At 55.6% G+C, this 12,066-nt stretch overlaps 1 pseudogene; it reads right to left on the bottom strand.

Moving 5' to 3' along the window:
* Positions 1-8,217: 8,217 nt before the first annotated feature.
* Positions 8,218-9,799, bottom strand: LOC149744857 (transmembrane protein 102 pseudogene; annotated as a pseudogene).
* Positions 9,800-12,066: the final 2,267 nt, after the last annotated feature.

The raw sequence follows: 12,066 nt of genomic DNA, 5'->3' as shown, positions 1-12,066 counted from the left end.
CCTTTTCATAGGGCTGGAATGAAATGAGTGGCCCCAAACCAGTGTTCAAAATAATTTAGAATGAAAAATGCATGGAATGCAGCTCCCATATTAAAGATAGGTATTGTTTCCTGAAGCTTCTGTTTCAGTTAAAAATGTGTTTTCTGAGGTCGTGATGCAAAAAAGAAAAAAGAAAAATCTTACCGGCCGGAACATTCGAGGACGTTGCAAAGGCAACGGGATGCCCGCCCTTTCCCACCCTGCCGGATTCTCCGTACCAGGTCTAAGCAGACCTTTGGGCTCATCACCTCATCCTTCTTGTTCTAGAAGCGAAAATTTTAAAGGGTAGATATGATGTCAGTGTAGAGAAATGAGGGGCTCGGTGGGTAAACTCTCTCTAGAAACTCCCCTCTTTCTCTGAGTCGCACCCACTTGGGTTCAAAGCCCACCTCCTATAAACTGCGTTGGCTTAAGTTCTGCCTCTATCTCGAAAACTTCCTGCTGGCCGTACAGTCAGCCAGTGCATTTACCAGTCCCGGGCCCGGCCGGAGTGAATCTCTGCCCGCTGTTGTTTATTGAACCTGTCCGGCACCAAGGTCTGTCCCAGCCTGTGACCCCGCCTCAAGGCCCGCTCTCCGGCCTGTCCATCGGCCCCTGTTCCACTTTGAGATCTGCCAACAGGCCAGTTCACCATCCTGCCCCGCTCAATCCTGGCCCATCCAGCAGCCACGACCGCAGCTTGTCCATTAATCCGATTAAGACCCATCTACTAAATGCCCATCAGACACCCTGCCTGGCCTCGCCTCGGACCCCGCCTCAAGTTGTCCCTGGGTTCCACCCTGCCTAATGCCAGGGCCCCCAGCTGGCTAGTGGGCCAGACTTCAACTCCCTGCGTGCGCCCTCACCAGGCTGATTAATTGCGCTAGGCTGAGACCAATGCTGACCTTAACACAGTCTCCCACCTCCCACACCGGCCTCACCGAGCTATCATAGCTGCAGCAAAGTTTCTGGCAGTGTGGGCATTACGCCTCTGAGCCGCAGGCGCCTGGAGGAGAAAACTGAGTGAAGCCGTGGTGCCCGGGCACAACCTCTGGCCCTGTCACTGCCCCTTTGAGGTCCAGGCTTAATCGGGTCGAACGGAGCCGCCAAAGCCCCCAGCAGCAGCAGGAACAGCAGCAGCAGTGCCCCTGGAGTCATAGCACACCCGCGTCGTTCAGTGAGTCAGCCTGGGTGAGCCGCCAGGACAGCCAGTGCAGGGGATGTGATGAGGCGCCCAGGAATGTGCACCTGTCATTGGGGGGCAGCCGCCAGCCTACCCGCCACGCCCCTGAGACTTGACTCCTCCCCGAACGACTGCCAAAACCTGCTACCCACAGATGGCAGACAACACTTCAATTGTATGAATCGTCTTTAATTGAGAAAGCATGGAGTGGAGACTGGTCCCCTGGGAGCACAGTCTTTTTGGGTACCTAACACCCAGCTGAGGTAAAGCAAGTTCTATTCAGTTAGAAGCTGGAAGGGTGTATGAGGTCTAGAGACCAAGAGGCCCTCACCCTCCTTGGCCTGACATGTAGGGGAGAAGGGTGGGACTTATTGCTGAATTGTTGTCTCCTCATTTGAGGGGGGTCAAAGCTATGTCCCATTTGTCTTTTTTATTCTAGACCCACTACCCTAAAGACCTCAGCTTTAAAGGGGACCTGGAAGGAATTCCTGCTGAGGTAGCCAAGTGTTCATGTCCCCCCAACTCAGGCACAGTTCCAGTCATGCCCTGGTCCTGCCCACTTTCCCATCCTAGCTGCCCTTCTATGAGCCAGTGATTCCTTAGAAAACTCCCCTGTCATTCCTCAGCCTCTGTTCCCTGGAAGGACCCCAGCTGAGTTGCAGGAGCTAGAAAATGCATGTAAAAAATAAGTTTAGCATTCAATAGGAAGAATAAGATTTTAGGAAAATTGTCTAGGGAAAACAAGAAGTTCTGGAGGATCCATGAAGAGCTTAGTTCTTTGTGAATCAGAGCTGGGTCCTTAGCAGAGCTCTTGCTTAAGAGGTATCATGAGAGAAGGTGGGAGCGTGGATCTCGAACTCTTACTCTAGACCAATAACATGCCTATATAGGCTCTAGTTCCATCCTAGAGGGAAGTGCTGAGTGTCGGGGTCTATGTCCTAGAGCTGAGATTCAGAAGGAAGTATGGCTCCGTATGTGTTTAGAGCACCACGCTCTGGAACTGGGTGTCTCTGGGGTAAGAAAGTTAAAACGTGTGGTGATTTGAGACTGGCCCAATTCAGGCCAAGACCAACAGCTGGACAGGGCCCAAATCCAGCCTCTCTCTAGATGGAAGCCAGGGGTCCATCTGGGTGAAGGACAGAAGCCTGATGGATCCAGAACAGAGCCTGGCAGCATAGCTGTGTTCCAGCACAGACCCTGGGTGCAGAAATGGCCCTGCCTGGGGTGTTTGGTGTTCCAGAACCTGTCAGGAACAACGCAAAAGGTGGAGTAGCGAAAGAAGGAAATTAATCCTGAGCTGCAGTGGACCTATAAGTCTATGGCTTGGTGGCCATGAAGAGGGCAAAGGGCTCCAGGACGTGGCTCAGCCTGGGGTAGGGAAGATTTACGCCCTGGTTTTGGCAGTTTTGGAACACCCGCGCCATGTCGGGAAAAGGCTTTGTAGGGTGTGAGTGTGGAAGGAAAGAAGTGATCAGCCAGGACCATTGTCAGACTTCCTCCTCTCTGAACCCTTTCACGGGCCCAAGGATCTAAGGATCTCAGCAGCCCCGGAAGTCATGGCCGGCCCCTAGTCTCCCTCAGGGTAGAGCACCTGGAGGGACGTGGCTGCTCAGGACATGAGTGTGGCAGCAGGGGTGACAGCAGGGCCAGAAACAGGGCTGGGAGAGAGGCTCTGGTGGTGATGAGGGCAGGGAGCCTCCAGTCCGGGGACTACATGGCAGGGGGCAGGTTGACTGGAAGGGGAGGTCTCAGGGACACTGTGGAGAGAAGGCTCCCAGTACACAGCCACTGTGAAGGGGAGAGAGAGGAGCAGGAAGGAGAGTTAGGCACCAAGAGAGCTCTGAAAGGGCTCCCTTCCCCTACACTCCTCCTCTGGGAACCCACAGAAGGAGAGCTTCCCAAACCTCCAAAGGCCAAAGCCTTCCTGGCTTGACCTGTCATAGCATGTGTCCTCTTACAACACTTATAGGCCCTTAGCTGTGTGTCCCTAAATGTCCATGTCAAGGTCAATACCGTCCCATGTGGTCCACCTCTTCCCTGGGGGTCCATACTCACCCTCCATGAGCTTGGGCACAAACTGGGCGGCTGCCTTGGTCTTCTTGACTCGATTTCCCTTCATGACTCGGCCCTCCTTGTCCAGGCCCATGTACCAGGCCCGGCCAGAACGACACTGGCCATAGAGAGCAGAGGCGTACAGGACAGAGGAATTCTTAAAGATGCACCCCTTAAAGCGACAGTCAGCTGTGAAATGAGGCTGAGGAGACAAAGACCCAGAAAGGCACACACAGACAGAAGGACAAAAAGACACATCACTGAACAGAAGGGAGCCCTGGGAAGAACAAGGCAGGATATAATCCATACGTTTGAGACTGGGAGAGCCAACTTCTGAGTCCACACGTTAACTGGGAGAAAGGGAGCATGAGGAAGAGTCTGGTTGCCCCCTGAGGGCTGGGAACTAGACTTCTGGGGGCCTGGGATAAGAAGATAACTTCTCTCTGCTCTACTCCCAACCTCTCACCATCCAGGGCACCTGGAGGGAATTTCTGCTTGGAGGAGTTCCTGAATCCTTCCCCAGCATCCTGAATGACTCTGGGGAAGTGAGTAATAATGAGGTCTAGAGGAGGTTGGAGAAGACACAGGGGTCCAAAAAGGTTGTAAGAGTTGGACATTCAAAGAGCCTGGGAGTATTTAAGAGGGTACTGGAGAAGGGATTGGAGGGACGCTAGAGGAGGTGCTTGGGAGCGGGCAGTGAGGAGAGGGTGTCGGCAAGAGATGGAGGGAAAGGAATCCCTGAGCTGCAAAATATCTGTAGCTGGGAAGGCTGTACCTAGGGGAGTCCCCTGACTCCAGGCCACTCTGTCCCCTTGTCTCACCGAGCTGTAGAGCGTCCCCGCAGCGTTCATGACCACGTAGTGACCCAGCTTGACACTCTGGATGGTGACTACACGGAGCTCCACAGCGATCAGGTTGAAGTGGGCTGGGGGTGGAGAGAAGGGATATCAGTACCCCAAGCCTCCAATCCCCATCTGAGCCCCCCCCCTCAATTCTTGTCCCAGTTCTACTTCTTCCTTTGTGGGGTCAAAGAGCCAGACTGAAAAAAACAGAATCTGAAGCCACAATAGGACTGTCATCCCCTAGGCCTGCACTCCCCTTTCCCACCCAGCAGCTGGATTCCCCTCTCACTGAAAGAGCTGGTGTACTCTGGGGTGTCCTGGATGCTCGCATCGGGATTCACCTGGAGGTAGAAACCCTGGCGGCAGAAGAGTTTGGTGATCATGCCTTTGAGCTGAGGCTCTGGAGAGACAGACATTCATTTTGGAACATGACATCTCTGTTCCCAGAAACATTGCTACACTTGGCGGGATGAGAGGAGAGAAAAGAAAGGAGGATGGAGGGAAGGAAAAGGGTCCCAGGGCCCAAACTCCCTGACGCTCTGAGCAAGCTCTCTCCCACCTCTCTTTGACTCCAGAGGAAGCTGGGGTGTGGGTCCCTTCTGCTTCCTCTAACCAGCTTTCAGTTTAATTGATTGAAACTTATTTAAAGGCTTAATTCCTACTCTACAGCTCAACCAGAATGGGGGGAAGGGAGAAGAAGGAAGAGGAAGGGGAGAGATACATGGAAACGCAGAGGACAAAGGGAGACAGGCAGAGCTGCTGAAAAGGCAGTGTATTTGCGAATGTCGGGGGCATTAAGGTGACCCCAGGTTAGGGGCGCCCCCTCAGGAGTGGGGTTGGGACTGGGCCTGACGCTGACTCAGCACCTGCTGCTGCAGCTGCAGCTCGCTTCGTGCGGTCCTCGCCTTGGCCCAGCTCCGGCCTGTCTGACACTGACCCATCTGTCTGTCTGTCTGTCTGTGTGTCTGTCAGTCTGCTGGCTCACGGGGGGCCAGCCCTCCCTGAGGCTCAGCCTCTCCCCTTCAGCCAGGTAAGCCACCTGGGCTGGGGGATATGCAGTACCAAACCAAGGAAATGTGGGAGGGGTCCAGGGAGCTGGTGAGGCTGGCTGACACACGTGGGGGCTCGGTCCCACTCAAATGGTGGGCTGCTGACCGTACCACAGCAGATTGCCGGCAGTGGGGGTAGGAAGATGCCAACGGGGTGGTGGGGGGTATCCCCTTAGGGGAGCTGAAAGCGGATGGGAGCGAGGCCAGAGGGACTTCCCGCCTGTTACACCAGGACGGGGACCACAGGCTAACCCTCACCACTCTCCTCACCTGGCTCTTGCGGCCAAGATCCCGGGACCCCCTCGTAGATGGTACGACCTCCAGTTTCCGTGCAGGCATCCAGCCGTGTAGTGTGTCTGAATTCCTCGCGGCAGAGGGTCTCCTGAGCCTGTGGGGCCCGATTTCTGAGCCGTGTAGTCGGTCGTGGGGGATTGCACAGCTCCCTTCTTGAAGTGCAGGTCACGGGAGGGGGGCGCACAGAGGGAAGGACTGGCGAGGTAGTTGCAAGGACACCCAGGGGAGAGCTGGGGAGATTGGTACCGAGCCAGGCAAGCTCGACGAGGAGGAACGGATCTAAGGCTCGGAGGAGCGGGAGAACCGGGACAGGGACGGGGCTACCGGAGCCGCAGAAACCCTCGGGGTGACCCAGGCGTCTGGATCCCTCAGCCCCCTCCACTGGGCATTGAAAGAATCGTGAGAGATAGCAGATAGGCAGACGGTGGTGGGGGTGGAGACTCCTGTTTTGGGAGGGCGTGGCGAGCGGGAGCTTCCAGGATTCGGGGCACCAGGCTTAGCCGCTCAAGCCGTCCCCTTGTCCTCGAAAGCGAGGAGACTCGGAGTTATGGGCACGAGACAAGGGAAACTGAGGCATCATCTGGCCAAGTGTTTGTGGTCCAGGCCCACCTCCTTTCACTTTCAGGGAGTCCCCGTCAGTCGGGCACTGCTATTCCGAATCCCTGGCCTCAACATCCCAGGCGGAGAGTTCGACGGCCCAGAGACCCCTCCCCAGGTACCCACACGGGCAGCACTCCGGTCACGCGGGCCGCCCCTCCAAACAGTCGCACCTTGGACAACAGGATGAGGAGCTGCTTCTGGCAAAGGGACTTGGTGCTGCGGCGACACACGCGCCACTGCGCCAACACGGGCTGGCTGCCCCCGGGCTGGTGGACCTCCCGCTTCTGCCAGATCAGGCTGCTGGCCAGTGCTGGCATGGTGCCCTAGGGGGAGGCACCCCAAAACCGGCAGGCTCCCGGAGCATGCTGGGCCACCCGGGAGAAACCCGCTAGCTCACCAGCACATGCTCTTGACTCTCCGGTCCGACTCGCCGCCTCACCCACGGGACCTGAGGATAAGCCCTAGACGACCCCATCCCAGGCACCAGCTCCCACCCTTGGGCCTCGTGGTAGCTTCGTCAGACCCAGCAGCCTATGTACCTCTCAGTTGACTCAACCCTCGACCTTTGCTCCCCACAGAAATCTCCCCCTTCTCTGATCTGCAATGTCCCTCTCCCCCACTAACACTATCCCAAAGCCAAGACCCTCAAATTTTCCAGGATGTGGTTCCAATATCCCCAGGCACCTTTCCACCCTATTTCAGGGCCCTGCACTACTGCCAAAGCCACTCTTGTAATTTTAAGGGTGTGGGTCCTTAGCTTTGGGGATATTAGCTCACCCCACCCGTGCTGGGGTGCTGCCAGTGTCTAGGGAGAACCCAACCTTGGTGTCTTTTCTTTTGCCACCCTCGAAGTGAAGAATCCCCCACTGTTTTTCACTGAAATCCCCAAAAACTATGGCTTGAAATATCCAGACTGTCGCCAATCAGCAAGAAGAGGTTCCCAGACCATGTCTCTGGATGATTCCGCTTTTTACCAAGTCACCCCCATTTCTAGTGGCACAGCATTCCAGCTGCTGAGCCCCTTTCCTCACCTTGTTACCATCCACTCCTTTTGAAGTCACCTCCAAATCCACCCTTCCTAGTGGTTACACCAGGTGGTTGTCTGGAGGGCCCTGTGTCACCTCGGAATAAGGAGCATAGGTTTTTGGCTTTTTTCTTTTTTTCTGATAGCTCCTAATTTCCTCGGGGACAGCTGGTGCTGTTTAGATCCCACGCCCTCCAGTCCAGCAAGCCCCCCGTGAGAGGAGCGCACCTACGTTGTCAGAGGTCCCCAAATGTGAACAGATCCACTATAAGTCAGAGCGCATCAGAGCTTTCTGTGACAGGGTTTCCTTGTCCTCCCCAGGACTGCCTATAGCGTCCCCTCTTCCTTCCCCGACGCCCCTCAACCTGTCTGGTATTGTTGATCTGGGCACGGCTGGCGCTGGCTCGGGGTCCAGGTTCCTCTCTCCCTGTAGCCCACAAGCGGAGCTTCCCCCCACGCCTGGCTAGGCGTCTCAGAACCCAGGAAAGAGTGAGGGTGCCTCCGCAGAGCGCCCTCGTCTGGCGAAGTGAGCACTGGGCCTGGCGGCTGCACCAAATCGAGTGGCGGCAGCGGCGGCAGAGGTAGCGGCTGTCGGAAGCTGAGGCGGTGGCGGCCACAGCCTCTCCCCCCTCCTCGGAGAGCCGGTCCGGGGGCGGGGCAGGGGGCCGAGATGCCAGGAAAGAGGGGGAGGTGAAGCTGGGCCGGCAGAACCCCGGGGTTCCTTGGAGGCAGGGAGTGGAGACGGTCTTAGAGACAGGAGGAGCCGAGGCAAAGCCGCATATCTCGCATGTCTCGGGATTCAGAGGAGGAGGGACAAGGAGGAAACTCCACTGAATGGAACTCTGGATGGTGGGAGAGGTTGGGCTTAGATAGATGGAATGGCAGATGCCCCGAGAATGGAGAAAGGGACACTACTGCCCAGGATGGAGGACAGAACTGGATGAGGAAGGTGGCGGGAATAACTGAAGAGATAGCAGTGGTGGTGAGGTCTATCCTGGGGTGAAATCCGTCCTCCTTAATGTCTCTGCCTTTTGTGAGACAAGTTCGTCAGTCCCTGGTCTCCATACCTTTCTACTTTACACGTTTTTTCAGCAAATATATTACCCCCATCCCGATTGACTCCTAAGAGAAAAGACCATAAGAACTGGAGGGAGATGGATGCCAGAGGCTGCACCGGAGTGGGAGGGGTGCTGGCCACAGATTTGGAAAGTGGAGAGGCCAGAATGGAACGATCTGTGCCAGGGATGGGGCGGGAGGAGGGTAGGAGAAAGCGGAGGAACCGGCGAGGAGTCCTTCTAGAACGGGCTCTTTGGGCCCAAAGTGCTCAGCCTGTCTCCCAGGTGAGGGGAGAGCAGTCCCCTCCACATCCCGCTGGCCAACAGAAGCACCTTCCAGGTTAGTAGGAACAGCATCTTTAACGGGCCCCGCCTCCCACGCCGTCTAATCCACCCCCCTTCCCTGCAGCCTTGGCCTCTTGCACAGAGGGGTGCAGGATGCAGGCAGGGTCCCTGCAAATCAGTGCCAACGTCCTGAGCAGCGAAGCTGCACCCTCCCCCACACGGAACTTTTGGCCACTCAGAAAAGAGTGGGGCATCGCCCGGCCTTGAGCACCTGGCCCAGCTCTTCCAGCAACCCTAGGCAGCAGGCGCCCGCATTCTCGGCTCGCGCCAGATAGAGCGTGTGCAGCCGCTCACAGGCCCAGTAGAGCAAGGTCCACAGGAGGTAGGGCGCCGCGACCCTAGTCCTAGCCACCAGAGGGCGCAGCAGCGCCTGGTCCGCCGCGTGGGCTTGCAACAGGGGAATGGGTATGCGAGTCTTGAGCGCCAGCTCTTGGCGGGCGAAGCAGAGCTGCCAACCGGAGGCATCCGGCTGCTCTGTGCCGCTCCCGCCGCCGCCGGGCACCAGGTAGAAAGAAGACGACTCTGAGGCCAGCGGGCCAGCCCACGAGTGGCTCTGAGCCCCCTGGGGCCAGCCGGCCATGGACACCATGGGGATCAATCGAAAAACAGGAGGCGGCGCGGGGGCCCGGGCGTAGCCAGGAGGATATTGGTGACACCCGTGTAGCGGGCTGCGTGGACCATGCGCGGGGCACCCTGAACCAGTAACGGGGACTCAGCAACCGCAGCCAACAAAACAAAGAACCAGACACCGACCTGGGCGACGCTCAATATGGGCCATGCCTCCAGAGCCTCCAAGGGTTCTGGCACTGGGCTAACGTCGGTTGCTTTGGTGACGTCCACATTCGTTTTTTTCAGTGGTGAGGGAAAGTCAACATAGGTTACATTTGTTGAGGCAACTCTGGCACTGAAACATTACTAGGTGAGTTTTCCAAAGGCTCGTGTGCTTCAGGCTCAGTGAGGTGTAGGTGGTCCATGGAGATTTGTGGATCCTTGGGAGATTCTTTGCTTCGGGCTGGGTGGATCGAATCACCTCCTCCTGGGACTGTGGGTCCTAGGCAGTCCTGCCATGCCTCCCCGACCAAGGTTCCACGGAGCTGCTCTGGGAGGAAGAGCCATGTGTAACAGGATCCCACGTCTGGTTGCAGCTCCTGCCCAGTGCCATCTAGACAAAGCATGGGCACCAGGAGTGTGAAGCTGGCCTCGTAGTGAGGTCCCCGAGCGTAGGGACCAAGAGGCGCATGCCCCAGATCCAGGGAACCCTCGCGAAGCCCACAACGAAGCAGCAGGACCTCTGCATGAGGAGGAAAGCAAGGGTCCCGGTGGTGAACGAGACCTAAGGAAAGTTAAGGGATTGTAAAGTCGTGATCCAGAGCCGGGGCGGGGTGAGACAGAGCTGAGAGCTGCAAGTTCCCGAAGTTTGGGAGGGTGACTTACCAAGCAAGACAAAACAAAGTCCTTGGCCTGGAAGAGATTTGGTCCTGGCTTGGGGCCTTCACTCCAGCTTGCCTGCACACCCAGGTCCTGGATCAGCTGGGTTAGTTCCTGCAGCTTGCCTGCACAACCAGCTCCTGGATTAGCTGTATTAGTTCCTGCACCCAGCTCCTGGATCAGCTGGGTTAGTTCCTTCTCTGCATCGACGGAGCAGAACTCAATGTCCGTGAGCGGCCGGGCTGGGGCTGGGGGCTGTGGGCCCCACCAGGGAGCACTACCGCAGAAGCCATATGGCTCTGTCGATTGGGGGCTAGGAAATACACAGACGGGAGGAAGCCAAGACGGGCCGTACCTTTTGCTGCAGAAAACTGACCCCAGTTCTTATCTCTTCCAGAGGCCAAGAGGGTTCCCAAGACACAGTCCGTCAATGGGTCTGCAGTTGAAGGGCCCTAAATTTAGTCTTGAAAGAGAACAAATAAATACCTCCTCCGTCCTTGCCCTTTTCTCATATGCTAGTCCCCACTCCCATGGAATGGTTCACCTGACTCAGCAGGTAGAAAGTAACTGTTTGGGCCCTCCTAACGAATGCAGTAACCTCCTTTGATGCACCTTGTCTACGTCCCCCTTACCTCTTTTCAGAAGAGACTAGTGGTTTGCAACTTCCCTCTTAGGTTAGCTACAAAGGCTGGGAAGAGAATGGATAGGAAGATTGAACAGGTAACTACTTCCTACTGCCTGTAAGGCCACACCCCTAAATTATAACCACGCCCCTTTCTGGAGACTGTCGGGATGGTTCCGGACCAGCCCGGCCTCCAGTCAGAGTTGTCACTCCTTTCGCTCTGCAGAGATCTCGCGGCTATCCTGGGAGTTGTAGTTTGTCTTCAAAGCTAACAGGGCGTTGGGCCACGCCCCCACATCCTTCCCTGTTCCATTGAAGTAGTGCCTGATGGAAGTTGTAGTTTCTATGGAGATACGCTATTCTGTGTCTTTATGATAAACTATTCTGTGTCTTTACAAGGCCAGGTGAACCGCACGAACACTCCTTGGGTTTAGAACACAGGCCTAGTAGGATGGATCTGAAAAGCAAACAATAATGAGTGACATACTCTAGGGCATGCGGAGAAATAAGGGACTCTATATCTCACTTGGGAGTAGAGGAGCCCTGGTCATTTAAATCTAGAATGGTTCTTGCATGCAATTATAACTTCACTTTAGAGATGAGACCGCAAGCCTAGAAAGGTTGCACATGACTTGTCCAAGGTCAGAGCTCAGCCAGAGAGCTGTTGGAAATGGGCTCTCCAGCTGGGACATATCTCCTTGGAATCGGTGGTGGTAACGTTAGACAAGAACACACCGATAGTGTGCATGTAGTGACCCAGGGCTGGACATCTGACTCAGGGAAGGGACATGTTAGTGTTGCCGACCTCAGACACACAAGTGGCGGCAGGGAAAACACTTTGGATTCTCGCAGCTTATGTGTGTATACAGAAGAGTTATCAGGACTGAAAATCAAGTCCAGAGGAAACACCAGCTGGGCTAGTGCAGGGCAATGAAAACTTATCAGGGGAAGGAAATGGCTTTCAGCGACCAGTGCTATCATGGACACAGCTAATGTCCAGGATGAAACTAGGAGCCAGAATAATAGGACAGAAAGATAGGACACCAGGGACACGCTCACAGATTAGACCAATGCATACTGGACCAGGAATTCTTACATGCCTTTTTTCCAGGGTTCTGTCTCCACAGTGAACTAGGCCTAAGTCCATGGGCAAGAAAATTAAGTGGAGACACCTTGAAAAATTTAGAGGCCTATGAAGGAGGGGACCCTCACAATCCAGGGCTCAAGTTGGGCAGCCTAAAACACAAGTTTTCCTAGTCACTGACAAAGAGAGGTCTTCTCGGTCAGTAACCAAGAGCCCTAAACACAGCCCAGAACGAGGGAGGCAAGTTTCCATACATCTGGTCGTGACCCAAGAGACCAGATGAGGAAAACTGAAGCCTGGGCTCTTTCTCACAGTCTGGGGAAATCAGGCATTGGCTGTCCACCCCCACATCTTACCTCCTCCCCAGAGGGTGGCTTCTGAGCCACCCTAAAAAGAGCTAAGTTCTCTGGGCTCTGGGGGAGCTTTAAGATGCTGGAGGTGGGTGACAGGGAAAGGAAAATTGCTCTAAA

This window comes from Delphinapterus leucas, chromosome 19 (genome assembly GCF_059928025.1).
Source record: "Delphinapterus leucas isolate spDelLeu-1000000601 "Yukka" chromosome 19, BTC_Dleu_Yukka2, whole genome shotgun sequence".
In the NCBI taxonomy this organism is placed as follows: Eukaryota; Metazoa; Chordata; class Mammalia; order Artiodactyla; family Monodontidae; genus Delphinapterus; species Delphinapterus leucas.
The sequence above is the reverse complement of the archived record's forward strand: the minus strand, read 5'-3'. Positions and strand labels throughout refer to the sequence as shown.